General features: G+C 43.4%; 1 protein-coding gene and 1 pseudogene across 1 annotated transcript in view; both read left to right on the top strand.

The window, feature by feature from the left end:
• Window positions 1–2,099: 2,099 nt before the first annotated feature.
• LOC143299563 (uncharacterized) lies at window positions 2,100–25,090 on the top strand (annotated as a pseudogene).
• LOC143299896 (serine/threonine-protein kinase TBK1-like) overlaps window positions 21,025–26,641 on the top strand; it is a 211,842-nt gene continuing 206,225 nt past the window's right edge. Inside the window, exon 1 of the mRNA XM_076613392.1 lies at window positions 21,025–21,094. The gene's annotated coding sequence lies outside the window, so the exon portion shown is untranslated. The remainder of the gene's footprint in view (window positions 21,095–26,641) is intronic.

The raw sequence follows: 26,641 nt of genomic DNA, 5'->3' as shown, positions 1-26,641 counted from the left end.
CAGACCTACTCTCCACCCCACTCCACCCCCACCCCCTCACCACACCCCACCACCCCAAAAAACAAACAACAACTACAAAAAAACAACCTTTGTCAGATTTATATACTTTCAATATCCACCACTGAACCCAACACCATTGTGTCGAATGACAACGTTTGAAGTGAAGTACAAGAAGCACGATCTATTCCAATCACTGGATTCTACACTCCGCAAACATCGTGCTGTTCTGGAGTACATGATCGATTTTTGTTATCACTGAACTCAGTACCCCAACGGGTAACAAGCGTCAGTAAAATGAGCAGTTTACAGAAATACGCTGTGCTGTCCTGTTTCCTCTGTGGTGACCGCCCGACAGTCCTCGTGTCGCAGGGCCACTCCTTCCTTGTCACACAGTAGCCAAGTGGAGCAGTAGTGCTTTCAGTGAGTCCCAGAAAACGACTCGTGAGGGGAAAAACGGGAGAAATGTAGGAGCAAATTTGTTATGTGACACGTGGCTAGGCTAAATGTGGCTCAGGTTCGGGCAGTGCGTCTCCCAGGGGTGGAGTGATGGCCTAGAGATAACGCGTCCGCCTAGGAAGCGAGAGAATCTGCGCGCACTTGTTCGAATCCTGGCACAGTCGCCAGCATTTTCTCCCCCTCTACTAGACCTTGAGTGGTGGTCTGGACGCTAGTCATTCGGAGTAGACGATAAACCGAGGTCCAGTGTGCAGCATGCACTTAGCGCACGTAAAAAACCCACGGCAACAAAAGGGTTGTCCCTGGCACAATTCTGTAGAAAAATGCACTTCGATAGGATGATAACCCCCACACACAGACACATCCTCCACGCCCACCCACCCCCCCCCCCCCCACCGCCCCCCTCCCCCCCCCCCCCCCAAAAAAAAACAAAAAAAATGCAGGCAGAAAAAAACAACAACAAAAAAGTGGGTGGCACTCACAGTGTAGCGACACGCTCTCCCTAAGGAGAGCAGCCCGAATTTCACACAGAGAAATCTGATGTGACAAAAAAGAGTAATACAATATATTGAAACAGGCAGAAGAGAAGGTGGAGACTTTTACTGACCTCACGTGACCTAGACGCTGTGCATAGCCCATGCGTTTTGACTCACTTGTGTAAATAAAGTGAGTCCATGGAATGACCCGGCATTACAATTATATATATATATATATATATATATATATATATATATACATATATATATATATATATATATATATATGTGTGTGTGTGTGTGTGTGTGTGTGTGTGTGTGTGTGTGTGTGTCTGTGTGTCCGTGGTCAACTTTAGGTTGTTAGTCTTCCGGATTCAGCCTTATTTCCGGACTATGAACGGTTTATTTCGTTGAGCTTCCGGATCCAGAAAATTTGATTTGATTAATAAATTGCCTGAACGTTTGTTTGGGTTTAATTAAGGCGTGGCATTGTATTGCTTGTTCGCAATTAAAAGAAAAGAAATGCAAATTCTGGACAGAGCACATATAATGACACTAACTACGCAACCGACGAGTTTACTGCACATGAATATTTTAAAGCGGATAATTAACTAACTGGAATGACAGTTTTTGACAACTCTTTTAGTCCAGGAGAAGAAAGAAATCACAAGGGAAAAATTGCAAAAGATTATAAAAAAATAAAATAAAATAAAAAGAAAGAAAGAAAAAAGTGTAATCGATAGAACTGCACGGCGCATTTAACATATAAAAAAAATCAGAGTATTTTGGATGTGAGTGGAAGGATGCGTTTTGGCCCTGTGGAGAGTCGTTTTGGATCTGAGCTTAATATACGGGGTTCAACTCCATTCCTGCACCCTTCTTCAGGTTTATATTTGCTACAGAAACTCTGCCTATGCCGGTCCCAAGCCCGGATGAAAAAGTGAGGAGGGTTGGGCGTGGGGCTAGCAACCCTACCCTGTAAAAAACCAGCTTGCTACAGAAACGCCAACAACAGACCAAGAGATTACTACCCTGGAAGAGGAAGGGTCCTCGTCAAGAGGACATATGACGCCATGTGGTGAAAGCCGTGAGTTTACTGAAGCTACAGGGCTGACCCCCCTTCTATCGACTAGGACCATCAATGTCGGAACATGGAATGTGAGGACTATGTATGAGACGGGAAAAACATCACAAGTAGCGGCAGAGATGAAAAGGTACAACCTCACACTGCTTGGAATCAGCGAGACCAGTTGGACACAGTCAGGACAAAGGAGACTGCTCACCGGAGAGATGTTGCTGTATTCCGGCCACGAAGAAGACAACGCCCCACACACAGAAGGCGTAGCACTCATGTTGTCAAGACCTGCACAGCGAGCTCTGATTAAATGGGAAGCACACGGATCAGGAATTATCACAGCGTCCTTCAGAACGAAGATGAAGAGGATAAAGATGAACATTATCCAGTGCTATGCCCCAACTAACGAAAGTGATGAAGAAGCCAAAGACCAGTTCTATGACAGACTGCAGAAAGTCATAACCAAGTACCCAGAGAAAGATGTCAACATCCTCATGGGTGACCTCAATGCCAAAATCGGGCAGGACAACACCAGATACGAGGAAGTGATGGGAAGACACGGACTGGGAGAGATGAATGGGAACGGCGAGAGATTTGCAGACTTCTGTGCAGTGAACAACCTGGTCATCGGTGGCAGCACTTTCCCCGACAGAAGAGTACACAATGCCACGTGGGTATCTCCTGACCTTGTGACTGTGAATCAAATCGACCACATCTGCATGGCCAAGAGATTCAGGAGGTCTCTGCAGGATGTAAGGGTTAGAAGAGGAGCAGACGTTGCATCTGATCACCACCTGCTGGTAGCAAGGCTGAAACTGAAGCTGAAGAAGAACTAGATAGAGACAACAACGAAGAGACAGAAGTTCAATATCACCCTGCTGAAAGACTCTAAGACCAGAGAAGAATTCAGAGCGTCTCTCACCAACAAGCATCAAGTGCTACAGGAACTGCTTGAAGAAGAGGCAGACATTGAGAACCAGTGGCAGAAAGTGAAAGAGATAGTTACATCAACCTGTCAGGAAGTAGTATGCCCCAAGAGATACCAACAGAGGGAATGGATATCGGGAGGCATACTGCGCAAGATCCAGGAGAGGAAGCAGAAGGCAGCAGTAAATAACAGCCGTACAAGAGCAGCAAAGGCCAAGGCACAAGAAGACCTCACAGAAGCCAACAGAGAAGTGAAGAGGAGCGCGAGAGCAGACAAGCGCAAGTATATCGACAGCCTGGCAGATGAGGCCGAGGAAGCAGCAGCCAGAAATGACATGAAGACGCTCTATGACACCAGAAAAAATCGTCAGGGAAGTACATCAAGTCCGAGCGACTAGTGATAGACAAGGAAGGAAACACAGTTCAGGGAACTGAACGAGAACTGATCAGATGGGCAGAGCACTTTGAACAGCTGCTGAACAGACCCGTCCCTCCAAATCCCGCAGACATCAACCCAGCTGACAGAGACCCGGACATCAACTGTGGGAACCCAACCAGGGAGGAGGTCAGGAAAGCCATCAAACTGCTGAGGAACGGCAAAGCAGCAGGACCAGATGACATCCCTGCAGAAGCACTCAAGGCAGATCTGGAGAACACAGTAGAGATGCTGTACCCTCTCTTCGAGAAGATTTGGGAAGAAGAAGAAGTACCAGCAGACTGGAGAGAGGGCTACCTCATCAAGCTACCCAAGAAAGGAGACCTCATGCTCAGCAACTGCGCCAACTACAGAGGAATAACGCTTCTGTCAGTGCCAGGAAAGGTCTTCAACAGGATCCTGCTTGAGAGAATGAAAGGTGCAGTCGACCCCCTTCTCCGGGGCCAGCAGGCTGGCTTCCGCCAGAACAGATCATGCATTGACCAGATCGCCACCTTGTGCATCATCGTCGAGCACTCCTTAGAGTAGAACTCATTGCTGTATATCAACTTCGTCGATTATGAGAAGGTCTTTGACAGCATAGACCGCGAAACCCTCTGGAAGCTGCTACGTCACTATGGAGTGCCAATGAAGCTGGTCAACCTGATCAAGAACTCTTATGAGGGAATGAGGTGCCGGGTGGTCCATGGAGGACAGCTCACAGACAGCTTCGAGGTGAAGACTGGAGTCAGGCAAGGCTGTTTCCTGTCACCTTTCCTCTTCCTCCTGGCAATCGACTGGACTATGAAAACATCAACAGCGGACAGAAGAAACGGAATCCAGTGGACACTGCTTGACCAGCTAGATGACCTGGACTTCGCGGATGACCTGGCCCTGCTTTCCTACAGTCACCAGCAAATGCAGGACAAGACAACAGAGCTGGCAGCCACATCATCACAAGTCGGCCTCAACATCCACAAGGGAAAGACCAAGATCCTCAAGATCAACGCAGCAAGAGGAGACCCACTCAGTGCACGGGAGCAAGCTGGAAGAGGTAGAGGCCTTCACGTACTTGGGCAGCATCATCAACAAGCAGGGTGGCACAGACGCAGACGTCAGAGCAAGAATCGGCAAAGCGAGGGCAGCATACTTGCAACTGAAGAACATCTGGAGCTCCAAGGTGTTGTCGATTAGCACGAAGATCAGGCTGTTCAACTCCAGCGTCAAGTCAGTCCTGTATGGAGCAGAGACATGGAGGACAACAAAGACCACCATCAGGAAAGTGCAGACCTTTATCAACAGCTGCCTGAGAAGGATCCTCCAGATACGCTGGCCCGACACTATCAGCAACACAGACCTGTGGCAGCGTACCAACCAGATGCCAGCTGAAGACGAGATTCGGCGCAGAAGATGGAGATGGATCGGGCACACCCTGAGGAAGCCAGACAGTAGCATCACCAGGCAGGCACTGAAATGGAATCCCCAGGGTAAACGGAAGAGAGGAAGGCCAAGAAACACCTGGCGACGTGACCTCGAGGCAGACACCAAGAAGATGGGGCACACCTGGAGACAAAGGACTCTGGCGGACTGTTGTGAGCGGCCTATGCTTCGGGGGAAGTGATGGGCGGGCATAACTGACTGACTGACTGACTGATTTGCTACAGAACATAATTTAATGATAATTCTTATTTTTCTCTCTCTTTTCTCTTACATAATTCCATTGCTGAATAAAGTGTGTGTTCAAAGTCAGTCTTGAAGGCCTTGCCTCTCTTGTTCCGTCATAATATAGTGTCCATCTTTTTAAGAAAAAACTTACCCCAGGCTTAAAGGTTAAGCTTAATAACTAAATGTAAGCTTACTCCAGGCTGAGTGTAAGCTTGCCTCAGGCTTATAGGTTTTAGCCTAAATAACTAAGTGTAAGTTTATCCAAGCGTACAGATTTAAGCCTAAATAACTAAGCGTAAACTTACCTCAGCCTTATTAGCTTAAATCTAACAACTATGTGAAAGCTTACCTCAACCTTATTAGCTTAAATCAAACAACTAAACGTAAGCTTACCTCAGCCTTATTGGCTTAAATCTAACAACTAAGTGGAAGCTTACTTCAGGCTTATAAGCTTAAGCCTAAATGTATGTATGTATGTATTGGCTGAAGCTAAATAACTAAGTATAAACATACACAATTGCCATTCAAGTTGCAAAGAAAACACAGATGCATTTTGGCAAAGTATAATAGATAAGCACCGGCGCGCTTTTTTTTCATCCAGTCCCCGCCCTGAAACAGGGTCTACACTACACAAAACTACATTATATATGTCATTGCATGCACTACACAATGCTACGTAAAGTCATAGAATGCGAATACTATACTACATAATGGCATAAGCATGGTAAAAATAACACACACACACACACACACACACACACACACACACACACACACACACACACACAGAGAGAGAGAGGCACAAGCATGGTATCAATAATCGACATAAAAAAACAAAAACAAAAAACAAAAACAGAACACACACACACACACACACACACTCTCTCTCTCTCTCTCTCTCTCTCTCTCTCTCTCTCTCTCTCGCACACGCACACTTACACACACATAAGCATACATTGTGTATGTTAAAAAATAGTATACTAATGTGAATATAAAGCAGTAAGTCTAATAAAAAATACACATAGCAATAACAGGGGGCGGGGGTGTTCATTGCCAAAGGAAGCATAATTCAACATATAAAATAGTATGAGAATAAAAATGTCACAGGTGAACGAGAGAGAGAGAGACAGACAGACAGACAAACAGACAGACAGAGACAGAGAGATAGAGAGAATAAAACAATATCAACTATCGAATATCTAACCTCATATTACATGGAACATGTGATAGAGAACAGCAGGTCAGTAAGGAAGACAAAGTAACATGCATTTTATCATCTAATCAACACACACACACACACACACACACACACACACACACACACACACACACACACACACACACACACACACACACACACACATATATATATATATATATATATATATATATATATATATATATATATATATATATATATGAGTATGCGCTTATCGGTACACATACATCAATATATCGAATTGACAATGGAGCAACTGGCAACTACTACATGAATATTTAATTACATTTAATGGAAAGAAATGAAAGAACCGAAGAAGCAAACAGAAGTAACATGCATTACAAACGAATGAAATATTATAAAACAATACTTCAATTCACACCCATAAAAAACGGGGGTACAATATAATATGATGAGGTGGGGCATGGGGGGACCCGGGCAACCGTACACACCAAAAGTCAGTCGGTATGAACAAAGTGGACATTACACTGTCATAAGGTGGGAAAGGTAATGTTTTTTTGTTTTTTTTAATGTATTAGGGCAGTGATGTTGTTTAACTGTTGCTGGGAGTAAGTTCCATAGAGTGGCGCCTGAGTAAACTAAACTGGATTTGAACAAATCAGTTCTTGGGATTGGGATATGGACTTTAGGGGGGATTCCTTGATGAATTTACAGAGAATGTGTTTATCAGTGTTGGTGGTGCATTTCCTGTCATGATCTTGTGCATTGTTGTTCCTTTGTTGTACTGTAATCTACGGACTGGAGGGAGAATATTCGCTTGTATATAGTCTGAGTCCAATAGGGAAGTCTTTCTTAGGAGCACCAGCTTGAGCCCCCGTTTATGAAGATTTAGTAATGACTTCATGGTATTTGCTCTGGCGGAGTCCCATAGTGTTGATACGTAATCTATTGCAGATTGGATATATTATGTGCTTGAAAAAATAATTTCCGTAAGTGGAGGTCAAGGAAGTGCTTTATTTTGGACAGTTGATGGTTCTTCTGGGCTGTCTTTTTGCAAAGGGAAGTTATGTGAGGAATCCCAAGTGAGATTGTTGTCTAATATGACTCCCAGAACCTTATGATCACTAACCTGTTCAATAGGTTCATTTTTAAGTTGGATGGGAGGGAATTTATCGATAGTGTTTTGCCTCTTTTGTCTGGTGGTGATCAACATGCATTTTGTTTTTAGTGGATGAAGAGACATGTGGTTAATTTCAGTCCATTGTACGAGTTCATTAGTACTTTTTAGTCCTCAGTAAGAGCGTTGATATCAGTATGGGATGTGTGGATTGTTGTATCATCCGCAAAGAGTTCGCACGCGGATTTTATATGGAGAGTCAGGTCATTTATGTATACTGAGAATAGTAAAGGGCCTAAAATAGACCCTTGAGGAACGCCATAGTCAAGAGCTGCTAGCACGGATACTGATGAACCCATTGTCACGCATTGTTGCCTGTTTGTGAGATATGATTGGAGTAAACCAAGACTACTGGTTACCAGTCCATATAGTTCAAGTTTTCTAAGTAGGAGGTCATGGTCTATCACGTCAATTGCTTTTTTGAAATCAACAAATAGTAGGTAGTAGTAGGCCTCCTTCGGTCATGGCTGACCATGGATAGAGTATATCCGACCTAATGTCTAACTGGACCAAGCAGCGTTGCCTGTGACTGTAGTGACCGATGCGAGAGAGACAGTCTCTGTCGCAGTGATCACATGTGTAAGTTTATGCTGGTCTGTCGGCTGCCGTCCCTTTTCTGCGAGCGAGCTTTTCTGCTGCAGCAGCTGACAGTTTGTCCTAACCAATCCGTAGCTGATTCTTGAGAGTGCTTCTTCATCTGTTGCGGTCATCTGGAAGGTCCTCCCAGGACTCAGTGTTGATCTCAAGTGCCTTCATGTCACGTTTGCAAACGTCCCTGTATCTCAGCTGTGGGCGGCCGATGCTTCTCTGCCCCATGGCGAGCTCTCCATAAAGGATGTCTTTTGGGATGCGACCATCTTCCATGCGGCGAACGTGGCCCAGCCAGCGCAGCCGACGCTGTCTCAGCATGGTATACATGGTCGGGAGGCCAGCGCGAGTCAGGACTTCGGTGTTTGTCACCTTGTCTTGCCAGGTGATGCCGAGTATGCGCCGTAGGCTTCTCAGGTGGAATGTATTGAGCCTTTTCTCCTGTCGAGCATGTGTGGTCCACGCCTCACTACCATACAGCAAGGTACTGAAGACGGAGGCGTTGTATACAGCCATCCTTATCTTCGTGGTCAGCTTGGGATTTGTCCACACTCTTTGTGTGAGGCGGGCTAGCGTTGTGGCTGCCTTCCACATTCTCTTGTCGATCTCGGTGTCAAGGGAGAGGTTGTCGGTGAAGTGAATTGATGGATGGCTTCAAGCTCGTAGTCATCAATGGTGCTGGCTGGTGGAGATGGCGTGTCTTGGCCTAGGTCATTTGTCTTCTTCAGATTGATGGTCAGACCGAAATCTTTGCAGGCCTGGGAGAAGCGGTCCATTGATTGATTGCTTGATTGATTGATTTGATTTTTTGATTTGATTGATTGATGAAATCAACAAATAGAACACAGCAATATCTGTTGTCATTGATATTTGCAAGCCAGACATCTATAAGATTGACTAATGCTGTGTGGCATGAGTGTTTTTCTCTGAAACCAGACTGAGCTGGATGTAAAAGCTCACTGACATGAATGTGATGAGAAATATGTTTGTTTATGTGCTTTTCTATGGCTTCGAAAGAACAGAAATAATGGAAATTGGCCGATAGTTTGAAGGATTGGAGGTGTACCCTGCTTTCTTAAATGCGTTCGGAAAGTAGTTTTTGTCGATGCACAGATTTTAAATGTACGTTAATGAATCTGTGATAACTGGAGCGGCTAGTTTGAGAATTCTGCTGTCGATGCCATCCAGTCCACGGGCTCCTGTCTGTTTTAGATGGATAAGGTAATTAAAAACTTCAAATACTGTTATGGGTGGAATATTTAACTTGACTAGGTGTTCTTTTCACGACAATATAATTTTAACTTTTCAAGTTCATTCAGTTTTGTGTAATCTGTGGTAACTACTTTTTTTGGCTATTGTGGAACAGTGTGTATTGAGTTGATTCACCGAAATGCCTTTTATCACGGCTGACTTTGTCGAAGATTGTTCGTTAGTTGATTTATGGCTTGCCACACTGATTTGGAGTTCTCTTTTGGGGATAATAAGTCTCGGTAATATTTCTTCTTTTCTTTACTCTTATGTGAGTTTATTGCATTTCTCAATTGTTTAAATTCTTTATGGTAGCCATGTTCTTTCAGAAGGTCTCTAAGGTAGCCTGCCTCTTCCAACTCTTTGGAACTCCAAGCTGGTTTTGGATTGTGTTTCACTCTGATAGTTTTCGGCGTAACATGCTTATTATATATTCCTGTAAATATTTCAGTTCAATATTCAATTGCTGAATCGGGGTCAGTGATATCATGTACAGAAGAAAGCCTGGATTTGTTCACGTCATCTATGAATAGCTGTTCATTGAATTTTGAGAAGCATCGATAGGTTATTGTTTTGTTACCTGGTTTAGGAATTTTTACTTCTTTTTTCCCCATGTGACACAGATTGGATAGTGATCACTTGAGTTAAAGACAGGAACACAAGTCTCTAATATGTTGATTTTATTGGAAGTGTAAATGTGATCTATGAGCGTGACTCTGGTGGGTGTATTGATTAACTGATGAAGATTAAAGAAACTCATTGTTTGATTCCACTGCTTATTTTGATAAGGTCAATGTTGAAGTCACCAAGTAAGATAATTTCCATTGACTCTAAAGTGACAGCGTCTATCATTGCAGTAAATCTGTCTAACCAGTTCACCCGTTCTGCGGGATTCCTATAACAGAAACCAATTGAAATTGAGGGGGTGTTCTTCAGCTTGACCTCTATCCACAGCGATTCTACATCGTGTTGCTCTAGATTTGGAAGACGTTTGAAGGTGAGGGATTCGCAGACATAGATAAGGAGACCAGTCTCTCTGGCTTTGGTGGGGTCATTTCGGATTATATCATATCCTGGGATGTACATGTCAGCATCGCTGTTATGTTCGGAAAGTCTCGATTCTGAAAGTCCAAGTACATGAAACGGCTTTCCATGGTTAGTAGGGAGGATATTTCAGCAGTTTTATTAACTACATGGTTGATATTCAAATGGGCAATCCGTAGACCTTCTTTTGATGGCCATACGTTTTGGTTTGTGGTCATTTTTATGTTCAGTATGTGTGGATTAGAGGTACTTGTCAATGGAAGGGTGAACACTGAAATAACAAAAAAAGTAATAATAATTAAAGAATAAAATAATAAAAGAGCAAGCAAAAACGCAGTCGATGTTATATCAAACGAAATACTTCAACCCAGGAGTGAGAAAATGTAATAATAACACGATAGTTCAATCCAAAAGCGAGAACGATGTGAAAATAAATACTATCGTTCAATCCAAGAAACGAGACGATGTGAAAATAAACACAATTGTTGAATCCAAAAAGTCATACGATGTGAAAATAAACACAATCGTTCAAAACCAAGAAGCGATAAGATGAGCACAGTATGTTTCAGTTCAGGTGTCTCACCGAAGCCAGTCTGACTAGTTTTATAAGAGAGAGAGAGAGAGAGAGGGGGGGGAGAGAATGATGATGATGATGTTTTATTGAGGAAACACGTAATGGGGAGTTGGGGGAGAGGTCATTCATCGTAAAAAAGAAAAAGAAAAAAAAAGAAATCATTTTCAAATAGACAGACTTTGTCATGAAGCGCAGCAAAGGACAATTTACACTAACAACACGAGTATCAGAATGGAATGCTGCGATGCAAATTGGAAGCCAACTTCACTGTGTACGCTGAGAGAGAGAGAGAGAGAGGGAGAGGGAGAGGAGAGTGGGGGGTTGTTTAAGTACATGGATGATTAGTCATGTACATATTCGTCTCAGTCATTAGCGTGTTTTAATCATGCAAACACTTGCTGGATCACGTAATGATCTATGCTTTCCCGCCTGTCACAAACGGAATGCAGGTGATCAATGTTAGACGTGACACAACCACTCCTCTAGCGGTTGTTCAAAGCAAAATGAACGAGGACATATCTGTGATACTAATTCGCTGTGACGCCCTTTCGCCCTTTTACTCTGGTAACCACTTTATCTCTCTCCATACGAACGGCGAAAGAGACGACGTTAACAGCGTTTCACCCCAATTACTATCAGCAAAATATTGCAAGCGGAAGGCTCTTATACTGAAGAGGTGAATGTTGACAAAGAATGCCACAATTCTGACGACGGAAGCTAAAGGTTGGGTCATTCAGACACCCACTGGACATCCGAGGGGTCTGTGTAGAGGAGAAGAGAGGACTGGCCGTACTGAGTGAGTTAAAATGTACCATCTGCACCTTTTCCTTTTTGGTGTCCACCGTGGGCGCGCTAGTGCGTGCGTGCGCGCGCGTGTGTGTATAAACAGATCCGACGGAGGGCTGTAGGCTAATTTTTGTCGACTCCCAAAAACAGATTTTGAGGGAAACTTGTTCTCATCCAGAGAGGTACGTGAACATTAGCCTGCATTGTGACGAACTCCCCTCTTACACGGATGGGAAAGGTGTGGTCAACGCAGATAGCAGACAGTTTAGAGTTACTTGCAAACTTTCACTCTGGTCACCCTCCCGAGTTACAGAAAGGATCACTGAGTTGTTATTGTGCACTGCCAAACTGCACCCTTTCCTTTCTTGCCATCAAGAACCTCTTTCTTCAAGATGCACATTCGCGTCTCGGCGAGTTCCTCTGAACAGGTTGAGTCTTTGAGAAACTGTCCCAGAAGAAGTCTCCCTAGAGCTTCCAATATGATTCAGAGCTTTGATGGCACAGTTGTGTTTCGACCACAAAGGCTTCATTGGAGCCACCAGCACAGATGCCCTGAACTATATATCTAAAGCCTATTTCTCTCGCGAGTTTTCCCAGAGTACCAAGTTAAGAACAAGTGAAGTGAAACAGGCAAAGACGCACAGCATTCTTCAGGGACTGTTCATTTTGCCAAAATGCATCTGTGCTTTCTTTGCAACTTGAATGGCAATTGTGTATGTTGAATGTGTTGTGCCAGATCCTGATCCCGTCCCCTGTAAATCAACATTGTCTCTGCACGAGTGGAGACTCACGTTATCGGGAGAGATGGTATTTGGCAGCAAGCTGTTTTTTCAAAGTCCATTGTAGCAGATTGCAGTTTCAAGTTAAATGACACAACTGTGACAGTCACAGTGGCCAAACTGATTCAAAATATATATGCTAACAAGTTTAGCGCTTCCTGTTACGTGGTAGATTGCAGCACCTAGAGCGATGTTTTATCATTTCCATTTTCCTCTTGTGACAGCATTACACTGTCTTGCGAAATGGAGGCAGTGATTATTATTATTATTATTATTATTATTATTATTATTATTATTGTCCCATCATCTGCTCTGTTTCAGTGGCATTACTTCCACGCTGCTCATTCCGAATCCCCCATGCACAGCCACACCCGGGTTCATCTGTCGCAGTCACAGTGTCGGCAGTCCACAGGGAACGATCGATGTTAGGTCGCCAGGAAGACACACACTAGAGGAGACCCTACGCTGCTGCAGAGTCTCTTTGGTGTTCAGTGGTGTCTGTTCTGATTTAACACTACCTACTGATCCGCCTACTGACGGCAATAACAGCTTAGTCGCGGAAGCAGACTGAGTGAGCGTCCCCCCTAGAGTGAAGGCTGCCACCTCGTTACTCCAACGTCCCCCATGAATCTGCTGACACCGGAGACCTTGACAGGACTCACCCCAGGCACGGAAGTGGAGAGGAATCAAAACTAAGCACATGGTCACCATGAGAGCAGAGCATGAAAGGCCACATAATTTGGGACATTTTTTCTTATTGATGAAGGTGGAGGATGTTGATGATGCTGATGATAATTATGATGACGATGTTGCTACAGAGGTCCATTTAGGTTTGAGACTATGTGACAAGGCTGTACTCTACGCTACCTTTCATAATGATATCCCGGCTTTAACCAGGTCCGAGACACAGACACTTGCAGTGTTGATCACGAAATTTGAGCGACATACCCAAAGACGCATGATGATACTTGACTGCGTGGTCACATTCTCCCTATTTAAGCTAGTGGCACACTCAGCTTAGGGTAGAAGCCGTCCGCGGGCCGAAAAACCCACCTCCCCTGGGAATCGAACCCGCGTCCTTCCAGCTGTCAGTCTGCGAGGCTAACCACTTCGCCACGGAGGTTGGTGTGGTTCTGAATTTCTTTTCAGGAGCATTTTTCTTTCCTGTCAGAATACTTTCCAGAAAGTCCTTGCGGAATCAGGGGCCTTTTGTTATTCAGTCAAATTAATGCCACTGTTGGCGGCCATGGATTCACTGGAGCTTCTCTGTGACTCTGAATGATGAGACAACGGAGAGTGAGGGCTATCTCTTCCAAACTACTATCCTCTGATGCAGAAGCAACAAAAGCACTTCCAACGGTTCGGCCTGTGTGTAGGTCTGATGAGTACAGTAACTCACTGTGGTAATGTGGAGCTCCAAAACGTATTTTGCTCCCAAAGTGTTCAGTTTTACTTTCAGCTTCTGAGTCTTTTAGTTCGCATTGCATAACTGAGGGTGTTTCTGTTGCATGCATGATATTCTCTCAGCTTTTCCCCTTTCACCGCCAGTCAGTTTAGAGTGCAAATTAACCTTGTGCAGGAACCACAGAAAAGATGGTATCTAATACGAGGGTCATTCAATAAATAAGGTGAATTTTTCGGTATAAGGACTTCTAATACAGATAGAAGCTTACTTTTTTTTTTTTCGACGTAGTCTCCCAGCACTGTCACACACTTTTCCCATCTGTGCACAAGCTTCCATATTCCCTCAGCGTAAAAATCTTTGGACTGATGTCTCAGCCAGTCGCTCCAGGCCTTCCAGGCCTGTCTTCATCCTCAACACTGCTCCGTCCTTCTTTAAACAATTTAGCCCACTTGTAGACATTTTTTCGGCTGAAACATGTGGCACCATACACAGTTGACATTCTCCTATGAATTTCAACTGGTTTGCACCCTTCAGCAACCAAAAACTTGATAACTGACCGCTGTTCAATCCTGGAGCATGCTTCTTGGTCGGCCATCTTTGTTAATCGCCAAAACTCTCAAAGTTTTTTTTAATCTGCAAAACAAATTAAATCCATGTGAAAAAGAAGTATAAAAAAAAAAGAAAAAAAAAGTAAGCTTCTATCTGTGTTAGAAGTCCTTATACCGAAAAATTCACCTTATTTATTGAATGACCCTCGTAATAGCTGGGGATTCCCCTGTGATGTGTAGAGAAAAAGGCCAATCCTACCACTGAAAATTAAGAGTATTAGGTTAACACTACAACGAAATCTTCCGTAAGTGACTTGATTCTACGGCATGTGGATAGACATGGAAGAAGAAACAAATTATTCACACAGCAAAATGAAGCCCACAGGGACGCTTTTAACCATGTGTGCGAGTACGTGGAAAAGAGCATCAATGGCCAAGACGAAGAGGAGCGTGTATTAAAAAAACAAAAATAACCCTTTCACCGCCATGGTCGCATTTCGGCACCAGCTAGGTAAAGCACCCATGTCACTGAAATGCAACCAGATGATGGGCCTTTTGTGCATTATCCCTTTCACCGCCATGATCGCATTTCGGCACGAGCTAGGTATAATTATTCCCGGGCCACAACGTCTGTCGTGTACTTGGACGATCACAACAGTTCCCTCAGTTACAGTGGTTGCCTCTTTGATCGAGTCTTCAGCGATTTTTGCAAGTAGCTCTGGTCTTTAGAAACTGGTTCCACTTTTTCGCTTTGTCACATATGATGCAGCAATCATTTTGAAAGAAAACAGTTAAAGCTTGCGAGGGAAGTTGTCTTTTTTCTTGGAAGTTGATGATCCTCTTTCTCTTCGGCTTTCTGTTCCTATGACAAATAGGAGGGTTTGCAGACATACTTTTGTCTGATTTTCGTGGAGGTTCCTTAATTATTTAAGCGAGAACCGCGTGTGCATGAGCGTCTCCATTTCCTGTTTTTCTAGGTCACCGAATACTAAAATTCCATCTTGGAAATCGCTGTTCTGACGAAAGGATTTTGAATATTTTCGGTGACTATTTTTGCAAGTTTAAAAGATATATTTCGTGGGTTTAAAAAAATTATTATTATTATTATTTTTTAATTACACCCATTATTTGCTTTAATCTTCTATGTTTTATTTCAGCATATTTCTTGTCACATCTTTGCCATTACGAATTCAAACTAATCCATTTTCAAACTCTTCCGAACGAAGGTAGTGCAAAATCAGAAAACCAAGTTGGACAGCCATGACGTCATATGACCTACTTTTCGCTCTGCAAGCGACTAAAGGTCCACCACGAAAGCGGGCCTGCAAAGCCTCCCTATGTTTCAATGTTTGCATTGATATGTCTGGCATTTATAAAGTTTTTGTAACACTTCCCGTAAAATTCTTTTAAAATGTATCATGTAGTCTCTTTGCAAACTTCTTTATGCAATCTTCAAAAATCGTACGTGTTTTTGAGCATATCGAATTTCATGTTTCGATCCGAGCCTTACTTTGTTCGGTCACTGCTTTTATATCTGCTTCTACGTCATTTTTGTAATTAATGTTTCAGAATTTGTGTGTCCACGCTTCTGACTTTAATGTTTCACACATATAAAATGAGTGTAAGTTAATTTATGTGGGTACTACAGTGTTGCAACCAGCTATGCATCCAGACTCCAATGATATAGTTTTACAGAAGGGAAAGTGACCTATATGTATGCTTCCTCTGTAAACCTCAAATTCGAAAATCCCGGTCAGATTGACACAGTGTGATTTGATTTATTGCATATACATGCATTAAAAACAACAACATTACGGCCTTTGTGGTCGGCCTGACTAAGCGCGTTGGGTTACGCTGCTGGTCAGGCATCTGCTTGGCAGATGTGGTGTAGCGTATATGGTTTTGTCCGAACGCAGTGACGCCTCCTTGAGCTACTGAAACTGAAACTGAAACTGTGGTCGGCTGGACCGCAAACCATGTCAGTAAGACTGATTAAATGCAATACTACACATAACACAAATATATTGTAATGAAGTGCCTTACTATGTCAGCAGTTACCTAATGCTGATAAAGAAACCCCTCATGCAGTGATCAGGTTGCTGGCGTTTGAGCATTTTCAATACACCGAAAGCATTTAATCACGTGACAAGCTATTACGGCACTAATCCGATTTTAAAGCCATTCATGGAATAGCCCACCCTAAGTCTTTTCTGTGGACATAAAGAAATTGACTGTGTGACGGAAAATGTGGATATAGTGCCATCTCAAGCACATATACCGCAAAAGCCATTTATAGGGCCCATCGGAGAAAAATGGCCTGTATTTACCTTCCCCTCTATTTATGCCATAATGAATAATAAATGAGAACTTGGCAGAGAAGTAAATCATGATTTCTTACATAAAAACACAAAAGAAAACACTGCATATTGCCGGGGCAAGTATTACCGTCTGCCACCCGACATACAAATTTGAAAACCTAGAATAATGCGAGGGTTATACAGAAAACAGCATTTCCTTTTTTAGGTGTGTGTGTTTTCTTCTTCAGTTTAACGTCTATTCATTCACTATAAGTGTTATTAGACGGAAAGGAGAAAAGAAGTGGATAAAGGAAAGGGAATGCATGTGAATATTAGTGTGAGGAAGTGTTCATGTTTTGTAGTAGAGGAAAAGTACATTATAAGATATTAAAGGTTAAAGAGATTGTGGTGTGTAATGAATGAGGTGTCACAGGAAGGAGAATATATGTATGCATATCAACAAGTATTAACTTACAAAAATGTAAATATAAATAGCGACATTAATTAGAATACATCAAAGGAGCATACCAACTGGACTGGAGTTTAAAATTTCCGAAAACATTCTAAGCAATGAATAATCATTCAAAATCTTTTCAGTGGCTGATGGAATATTGGTAAACAAGTCAACTACATCTTTTGGAATTAACTGTCTTATGCTAGGACAATGAATGAGTAGGTGGTTTACAGTTATTTGCTTACCACACATACATTTTATATTTTTAGAAAATTTTGTACGAAAGGCATTCAAACGAATTCCATACATTAGTCTTGAATGTGCTGTTGGTGTCAAGTTTACAAAATGTTTGGGATTAGCTGCATTCTTTGTGTTTACACAATACTGGTAATACTGATTATTTGAATCTATAACCAATTTCTTAAATCGATTTCTAGATATATTTTCTATACTATTGAAGCATTCATGTAGATCTAACTGGATGTCAAGTTGTATTGCGTGTTGCAGTGTGTGTGTGTGTGTGTGTGTGTGTGTGTGTGTGTGTGTGTGTGTGTGTGTGTGTACAGAAAACAGCATTTCCTTTTTCAGGTGTGTGTGTGTGTGTGTGTGTGTGTGTGTGTGTGTGTGTGTGTGTGTGTGTGTGTGTGTGTGCGTGTGTGTGTGTACAGAAAACAGCATTTCCTTTTTCAGGTGTGTGTGTGTGTGTGTGTGTGTGTGTGTGTGTGTGTGTGTGTGTGTGTGTGAAAGTGAATGGAACAGCATATTTTATTATAAAACCTTAAGGTCTTTGAGACACTTTTTTTTAAATATTTTATTTCTTTTTATCACAACAGATTTCTCCGTGTGAAATTCGGGCTGCTTTCCCCAGGGAGAGCGCGTTGCTACGGTACAGCGCCACCCATTTCTTTTTTATTTTTTCCTGCGTGCAGTTTTATGTGTTTTTCCTATCGAAGTGGACTTTTCTACAGAGTTTTGCCAGGAACAACCCGTTTGTTGCCGTGGGTTCTTTTACGTGCGCTAAGTGCATGGTGCACTCGGAACCTCGGTTTATCGTCTCATCCGAATGACTATAAATAAAACATAGACATGTTATAAAAAGAAACATTTATTCACAAATTTCCCCAGCCTTGGCTGTAATTCTTTTAGTAAGATCAGCTAGCTAGGCTTGGCATTTGGACGACATATATCGCTAAAGAATCTTTATGTAAATATTGTATACGTATTTCACACAATTGTCTGAAAGATGAATCTCGTCTTTCAAACTCTTACAAGGTAGGCACACAGTCTTTGCTCTTTCAGTGTATTCTTATGTCTTCCTTGTTCAATCTGTAAGTTATGGGCGCTCATTTTGTGTTTTATATTTGCAGTATCTTTTAAATATGGCTCAATTTTATGATTTATCGCAACGTTCTTGTAAAATAATGGTAAAGACGAACTGCTTTGTTTCTGTTTCCAAAATTTTATATTTTCACTTTCCAGCTCCTTGGATACAACATATTTTGATTAATATTCTATCACTAAAAGTGAACTGATTTTTCAAAACATGATCTATACCAGTGCTCGTTAATACATTTTTCATGAATATTTTTGTTTGTTTGACGATACATGCATATTTGTAAGTTGTGCATACAGGTGGATTTTGAGTAAGCTGCAAATATCCAATATTCTTATTTTGCCGGTTTCGTTACTCACATTAGGACCATAGTGGTTGAACGGGCTTGTTGCCGAGTCACGGGTGGATGGTGTGCTGGTCCTCTGCTTTGGTTATTGGTGTTGGTTAGTAACAAGGATAGATAAGCTTAAGCTTATGGTTTGTCCGAGCGCAGTGACGCCTCCTTGAGCAACTGAAACTGAAACTAGTAACACTGTTCCTTTGTAAAAGTTACTTTTGAAGATCAAGTGCATTCCATAGCTGAATACACACATATACATACACGCGCGCTCGCGCGCGGGGCGAGACAGACAGTCAGAGAGAGAGAGACAGGGAGACAGAGACAGTGAGAGACAGAGAGCTCCCAAACAGTCGAAAGGCTGGCTATACTGGTCATGTTTGTGACACATAACGCCGCCGCACGTAAGCGATCAGCTTTTCAGTGCCCGTGGCCGGTGCAGACCCTGCATTGACCCTCCCCTCCAACGTCCCCATAGCCCACCCACCCCCTTCCCTGGTGGTGTAAGGTGGCCCACGTGAGTTTGTGGGCTCTACGTGTCACCGACGTGTGCAGGGATCATGATCATAGAGCTGTCCCCATGTGCTGTTTGATCCTTTCCTTCTGTGACTGAAAGCCCTGTTGACCGCAAAGGTCAGTCACATTCTCAGTCATGATATCAGGTCTGAAAAATGTCCACAATTAAAACTATGGTGCACGCGCGTGCCTGCGAGCGCGCACACACAAACATGCACACATATACCCATACATAGACCTACACTCCCCATGCACACACTGACACACACACACACACGCCGGCCGTGCGCGCGCGCACACACACTGACACACACACTGACGCACCGGCACACCGTGGCTGCACGCAACGCGCCACACCTCACCACCCCACACCTCAGTTTCAGTTTCAGTAGCTCAAGGATAGATAAGCTTAAGCTTATCTATTATTTATTCCCCCCCCCCCTTTTTTTTTCTTTTTTTCTTTTTCTCAAGGCCTGACTAAGCGCGTTGGGTTACGCTGCTGGTCAGGCATCTGCTTGGGAGATGTGGTGTAGCGTATATGGTTTTGTCCGAACGCAGTGACGCCTCCTTGAGCTACTGAAACTGAAGCTGAAACTCAAGGAGGCGTCACTGCGTTCGGACAAAACCATATACGCTACACCACATCTGCCAAGCAGATGCCTGACCTGAGAAAAAAGAAAAAGAAAAAAAAAGGGGGGAATAAATAATAGATAAGCTTACATAAATAAATAAATAAATAAATAATAATTATAATATAGAAAAAGGTAGTAGTAGTGATAATAATAATAAAATAGAATTATTTTTTTTTAAACATTAAAAAAAAACCCACACCTGAACTCAGTGACGCGATACCAACACTAACTACAGTAACGATGGGAGGTGGGAGTTCACTTCAGCGATCATAATATATGTATATATATATATATATCATATTTCTATATATATTCATATTGTTTTGTTTTGTTTTTGTTTTTTTGGGGGGTGGGGGTGTGTGCGGGGGGAGGGGGGGAAAGAGGGGGTGCCCGGAGTGAGCGGGGGGGGGGGGGGGGGGCTAGGTCAGGCTCTGGGGATTATTTTTTTATCAGTGACCCCATATGCCTCCGAAAACGACAAATAAACCGGCTGCACAGTCATGCACACACAAGCACACCATCAGACCCTAACGTGGGAGATGCAGCTTACGAATGCAGAGGAACCGAGAAAGACCCCGCCTCTCCACTCTCTTCCCCCACCTCCCGACGCTCTAGTCCACCCTGTAACCCAACTCCGAGTCACCGCCTTCCTCAACATTCTTGTTTCGTCAAATCCCTGCACTCAGCTCAGTACCTCTTTCAACTGTGGCCTTAAAAACTCTCTCTTTCCATAATAGCTCCTCCATACCCTCCGTTTTCCAGTCCATTGTTTCTATCGCCTTCTATCTACATGTGTTTACACTGCAAAGTTCTGCCTTCAGTTGTTTCAGAGATATGCATGTCTGTGAATGTTCGGTGCGAAAGCGTATTTTATTTGTCGCTGCACAAGCTTAAGTTCAGCGCTATGTAGCAACATAATCATTCTTATTCTTATTATTGCACTTCCCACGAACCGTTTGAAGTGGAGAGCATTGCTTGGGACACTGTCGGCGATGGAAACATGCCCCGGGGAACTTCACGTCGGGGAGGGCACGACACACAGGCTGTGCCAACCGGTTGTGCTGCCCGGGAAGTGGAGCTAATTTTAGACTGGGAAAAAAACCTGTTGCTAAATTTAGAACTGAAGCCAACGGCGTTGAACTACTCTGCAAGGAATGCTGCATGAAAACACCAGTTTACAAGGTCGGTTTCTGTTTCATTTTCCCCCTCTTTCGATTTTTATTGATTTTGTCAAACGTTGGAAGTGAGTGACGATACACGCTGCATTCCTGTGGAACGGTTGTTGGGCAGTGAGAGGCTGGGTGACAATGGCGGTGCAGGGAAGGGACTGAAGGGGAAGCCCCGTTGCTTGGCTCCAAGCCAGGGTCACAGTGAGTTCTTCATTCACAGGGTCATTTACGCGATGAAAAGTATCTCCACTTTGAAAAAAAAAAAAAAAAATACAGGTGAGTGCATGGATTTGTGCACGTATACAGGCATGCACGCACAGGCACACAAATGCGGCGTGCGGGTGCATCAAACGCACGCACATAACTATGCATGGCTTTTGTGTGTTACTGTCCGTGCACACTCGTTTGCACACTCCGTCGGGCAAGTGTGCGTAGACATGCACAGAGAGAGAGAGAGACACACACACACACACACAGACACGCGCGCGCGCGCGCACTGGCACACGCATGCATGCAGATACGCCGCGCGTGCACATACACATACTAGTAGTACACACACGTGCGCACGCACACACAATTAAGCGGGGGAGTTATTATTTTTATTTTTAAATTTTTTTTTATTTTTATACAGAACAGTACTTACTATTAACTGGATACAGGTTGAAAGAGTCAGTGTGTGCTGTCAGGTTGTCAGTGTGTGCTGTCAGGTTGTCAGTGTCAGTGTGTGCTGTCATGTTGTCAGTGTCAGTGTGTGCTGTCAAGTTGCCAGTGTCAGTGTGTGCTGTCAGGTTGTCAGTGTCACTGTGAGGTATCAGGTTGTCACTGTGAGGTGTCAGGTTGTCACTGTGAGCTGTCAGGTTGTCAGTGTCAGTGTGTGCTGTCAAGTTGTCAGTGTCAGTGTGTGCTGTCAGGTTGTCAGTGTCACTGTGAGGTGTCAGGTTGTCACTGTGAGCTGTCAGGTTGTCAGTGTCACTGTGAGCTGTCAAGTTGTCAGTGTCACTGTGTGCTGTCAGGTTGTCAGTGTCACTGTGTGCTGTCAGGTTGTCAGTGTGTGCTGTCAGGTTGTCTGTCACTGTGTGCTGTCAGGTTGTCACTGTGTGCTGTCAGGTTGTCAGTGTGTGCTGTCAGGTTGTCAGTGTCACTGTGAGCTGTCAGGTTGTCAGTGTCACTGTGAGCTGTCAAGTTGTCAGTGTCACTGTGTGCTGTCAGGTTGTCAGTGTGTGCTGTCTGGTTGTCAGTGTCACTGTGTGCTGTCAAGTTGTCAGTGTCAGTGTGTGCTGTCAGGTTGTCAGTGTGTGCTGTCAGGTTGTCAGTGTCACTGCGAGCTGTCAGGTTGTCAGTGTCAGTGTGTGTGCTGTCAGGTTGTCAGTGTCAGTGTGTGCTGTCAGGTTGTCAGTCTGAGCTGTCAGGTTGTCAGTGTCAGTGTGTGCTGTCAGGTTGTCAGTGTGTGCTGTCAGGTTGTCAGTGTCAGTGTGTGCTGTCAGGTTGTCACTGTCAGGTTGTACCCGAGAACCTACATCCAGCTTAAAGTGCAATGCAGAAAGCAAGGCACGGCCTTGAACAGCAGGCCAAACTATTGCTTGCACGCAGCACCAGGTGACTTCGGGCAGTTGGTGTTGGAGACAATGTGCAATTTGATCGCAGCAAAGCAGACCCACCAAATTTAGTAGGTGTTGTGTTAGAAGCAGAAGAGACTGGCTACAAATTGGTACAAAACACATTATCAAAGGTAAACTTGCCAGAGACCAAAATGAGTTCATTCAGTGTGCAGGACTTTGCGCAGAAAATATCTCAACAAAAGTGCTTAGCATCCGCGAAATTGGTCGGGGCACAAAGTGTATGTGACGGTCATGGATGCCAACAGTGACATTGCAGGAGCAACTAAATTTTCAAAACACTGTTTCTGTATGAAAGCTGGTCTTCGCTGCAACAGTGCCTGCCACAGGCACAAATCCTGTGACAATGTTAACCACTGAGAGAGAGAGAGAGAGAGAGAGAGAGAGAGAGAGAGAACAGGGCTTGTTTTTTTGTTTTGTTTTTTTTAATTGTTTTTTTTTTTTCTTCTTCTTTTTTTTAGTGGGGCCTCCAACCTCCTCTTTTTTCCCACTTTTTTCTTTTCTTTTTTTTCTCCTTTTTTTTGGTTTTTTTGGTGGGGCCTCCATCCTCGTCTTTTTCCCACATCTTTCTTTTTCTTCTTTCACAAACTCATATTAACCTTTCATGCACCACATTCCCCCACACACCTTAACTAATCACTTTCATTCTTTCCCCTATTGTCTGGCACAGCAATTGCCCCAGTGTGTCTTGAGGCATGCATTTTAAGATTATTCGATGTCTGTGTACATTTGCCAGGTTTGTTTTTTTTTGATATTCTAGTGTTCTGATTATTATAAACATTATAAACATGTATGACAAGTGATTACATCTGTCTGGGTTTATTGTTGCCCTAGTGTGAGTTGTTTGTTTGATATTGAAGCTTTCCTGTCATCCAAAAAATGAATAAAAGATCTGTCATCTGTATCATAACAATGGACCGACCCTGTCTTCCCTTTTAATGTTTACATTTGTTTACATGCCAGTGGTTTTGTTAATAGACCGTTTTAATATATGAGATTTCCAATTGGTTTAAAAGTGGTAAGCATTTTCGGTTAATTTATGCTGCATATCATTTCCTAAAGGATTTGGGTGTGCTAAATTCATTTATCAAATTTGCCACATGAAATCTCGCTTCTTTTCCAAGATATAATTAGTTATTCAAAATGGCCGCCTCGCAGAACAGAAAACTCCTTCAGGCGTTAGTGGATACAAACTTTAGTGTTTATTTAAGATAATTCTGAACAAAAACAAAAACAAAACAAAACAACAAAAAAAACCCACCAACAACAAAAAACACACACACAAAAAAGAAACACAACATATAAGCATTTCAAACTTGTATTTCTCTTCATAATTGTAAGGACTGGATCATCTTTCTGTCAAAATGTACCCCCGACCCCTCCCCGCGCAAAGAAATGAAACAATGAAAATTAACATCTATGCCTTTTAGTTTTGATTTGAAATTCTTTGTACATGGGAAATGCTAAAACAGTCAAGTTTGAGTTATCTGAATGATAATTACATACGTAAGCCTTTGATTGACCAAACTAAACAGCAAAGGAATCGAACACAAAGAAGGTGGTAAAAATAAAGAAGGTGGCAAATTCGTACTATTTTGTCTGAAATCGCTGCAAGGCTTTTTGATCTGTCAATATTCTTGCACAACAATACCTTCTCCTGTGCCAATTTGCTCAGTCCAATAGAATCTCTTGATAAAGCAAACGCAGCCCGCAATGTTAAATTGATGGAACAGAGGCCTAACTATTCACGATTTTCTGGTTCAGTTCGTGTAGTTTAGCTTTAGTGTATGTAAATGAAAGAGGAACAATGCCTGCTGATAACAAGAGACTGTATGCTCTTTCAGTTCATGCTTTCAAGTATTGCTGTTTCTGCAGACAGAGTCATCAGTGCTGCACTTGCATGCACCAGTACATTGCAGTTTATGCTTTCTATACTGGCAGTTTCTCCTTTGACACTGTGTTTTGCTGCAGCAAATGAGATCAACACAGGATTCAGGCAATGCTGGAAGAGACCTCAGAATAGGTGCAAATGCGCCATTGTTGATGGTCCATCCCATGGTCTCTGGTTTGGGCAGCACTGGACGTTGTTTGTCAGCTTGGTTCCAGACAAGTGCCTGGTAATGTGCTCGCATGATATGGAACAACAGGGCGTCGTGTGTTGGTGGCAAGGTTTCCAAGGGCTGGGCTCGAGCAAACACTAACCTTGCATCGTCTACGGAAACAGTGTCCATGTTGTACACTTTACAGATGAAGGCCTCTGCATCAGCACACGCTTGGTGAGACAGTTCACCTCTTCCAAGTGTTGCAAGGTCATGATGCTCTTTGAAGACTTTCAAGAAAGATTTCTTGGTATGGCCAGCCAGGAACGATGTCGTATCCCTTCCAGTAAGTGAATGAAATGCCGGTAAGGCACTGAGGAAACTGTTGTCAGAGGGAAGTTGATCTACAATGGTGTGGGACTGGAATGTACTTTCTGTTCTTTGACGTTCCCGCTTTCATCCACACTTTTGAGCATGGCATTTTGTTGAAGCGGGCGAGGAGAAGGACCAGCACATCCGTATCTCGTGCAGCAACAACAGCGCTTGAAGCTTGGCTCTTCACACAGTGAAGAATAAGCTGAGTGTCGGCCTCCTCGTGTTTGGCTTCTAACTCTTCAGTGTTTACATCAGGAGCTGAGGACTCAACCTGCTCTTCATCACTGAAGCCACCAGAAACTACAGTGATCCTGCTGCACGAGATACTGATGTGCCTGAAGGATCAGTTGGTGAGATAAGAAATTGACCAGGTCAGCTTTGTTCTCTGCAAGGGCAATGAAATTTTCCCACTTTGGTGGTAGAGGGACTTCTCTGTTTTGGATCTCTCTCCTCACGGGCACTGCATGCTTGCCTCGTTTCTGTCTGGTGCCACTCTTGATGGACATTTCGTAGTACCTGTCAAACACAACATCAATTCGAGTGAAGACAGTGCCACTCTGAAGAACAGATTCAACCAATGTGTCAGCTAGGTCACCGAAGGTCTAGGCATTTGGTGGCTTTACAATTGCAATCACAAGTGCTTGGCCATCAATGATGAGTGTGGGTTCTTCTCCAAGGTCAGCAGGTTGAAGGTTTGGGGGGCAAGGTGTCACCAATCACAGCATCTGCCAAAAGGGATTTCTGAAAGAACAGAGATTGCCAGTCATTTCTGCTATAGCAGCTGGGGCAGGAAGAAGCTCATGCTGTAGTATGTCTTGCAGACTGACGTCTCTTCCAGCTCTGTATGCCGTGACAAGTCGTTGTAGAAACTTTCTGTTGGCCTGGATGACTTTCTGTGCACTCGTCTTGGATTGCTTTTGTTCCACTTCGAACAGGGCTGCGAATGTCAGGCATTTGTTCCTGTGCAAAGTGTCTCTGAACTGCACTTGTCAATCGTTGCTGAGAACAAGCCTTTCTTCAACGAATTTGATCAGCTGGCCTTGACCCCTTTCCTTGACTGTCAACAAATGTTCAGTGATGTTGCTGGGGATAACGTTTTTTGTTGCAATGTTCTGCAAGTCTGTGGATGCCTCGACTGTGAAGAGCTTAAAGATTTGCAAAGTGTTCAGCAGCTTATTTTCATCAAGCCTTTGTCTTGCCGGGTTGCATTCATTGTGTGTGAAGTTGTCATCTTGTGATTTTGTGTGAAGTTGTCATCTTGCCTCAGTCCTAAGGTACATTTCGTTTCACTGCTGATGTGATATCTGAGGTTGTAGGAGAGGGCCCACCTGTTCAGCGCTGTGGTTGTTTTGGTGATGCCTACTATTCCACCGCCCTTCTTCCCTGTGTTGTTGAGCCATTCCTGACTTTGGTCAGGGTCAACTTAGTTGAACTGTTGAGGTGACCTCTTGACCACGAAGTTGCCCTTGACGTTCTCCGGCAACTGATTCATCTCATATAAGTAGATGAATCCCCATTTGGCGTAGTTGT

This window comes from Babylonia areolata, chromosome 25, assembly GCF_041734735.1.
Source record: "Babylonia areolata isolate BAREFJ2019XMU chromosome 25, ASM4173473v1, whole genome shotgun sequence".
In the NCBI taxonomy this organism is placed as follows: Eukaryota; Metazoa; Mollusca; class Gastropoda; order Neogastropoda; family Buccinidae; genus Babylonia; species Babylonia areolata.
This window is presented reverse-complemented; position numbering and strand designations above follow the sequence as displayed.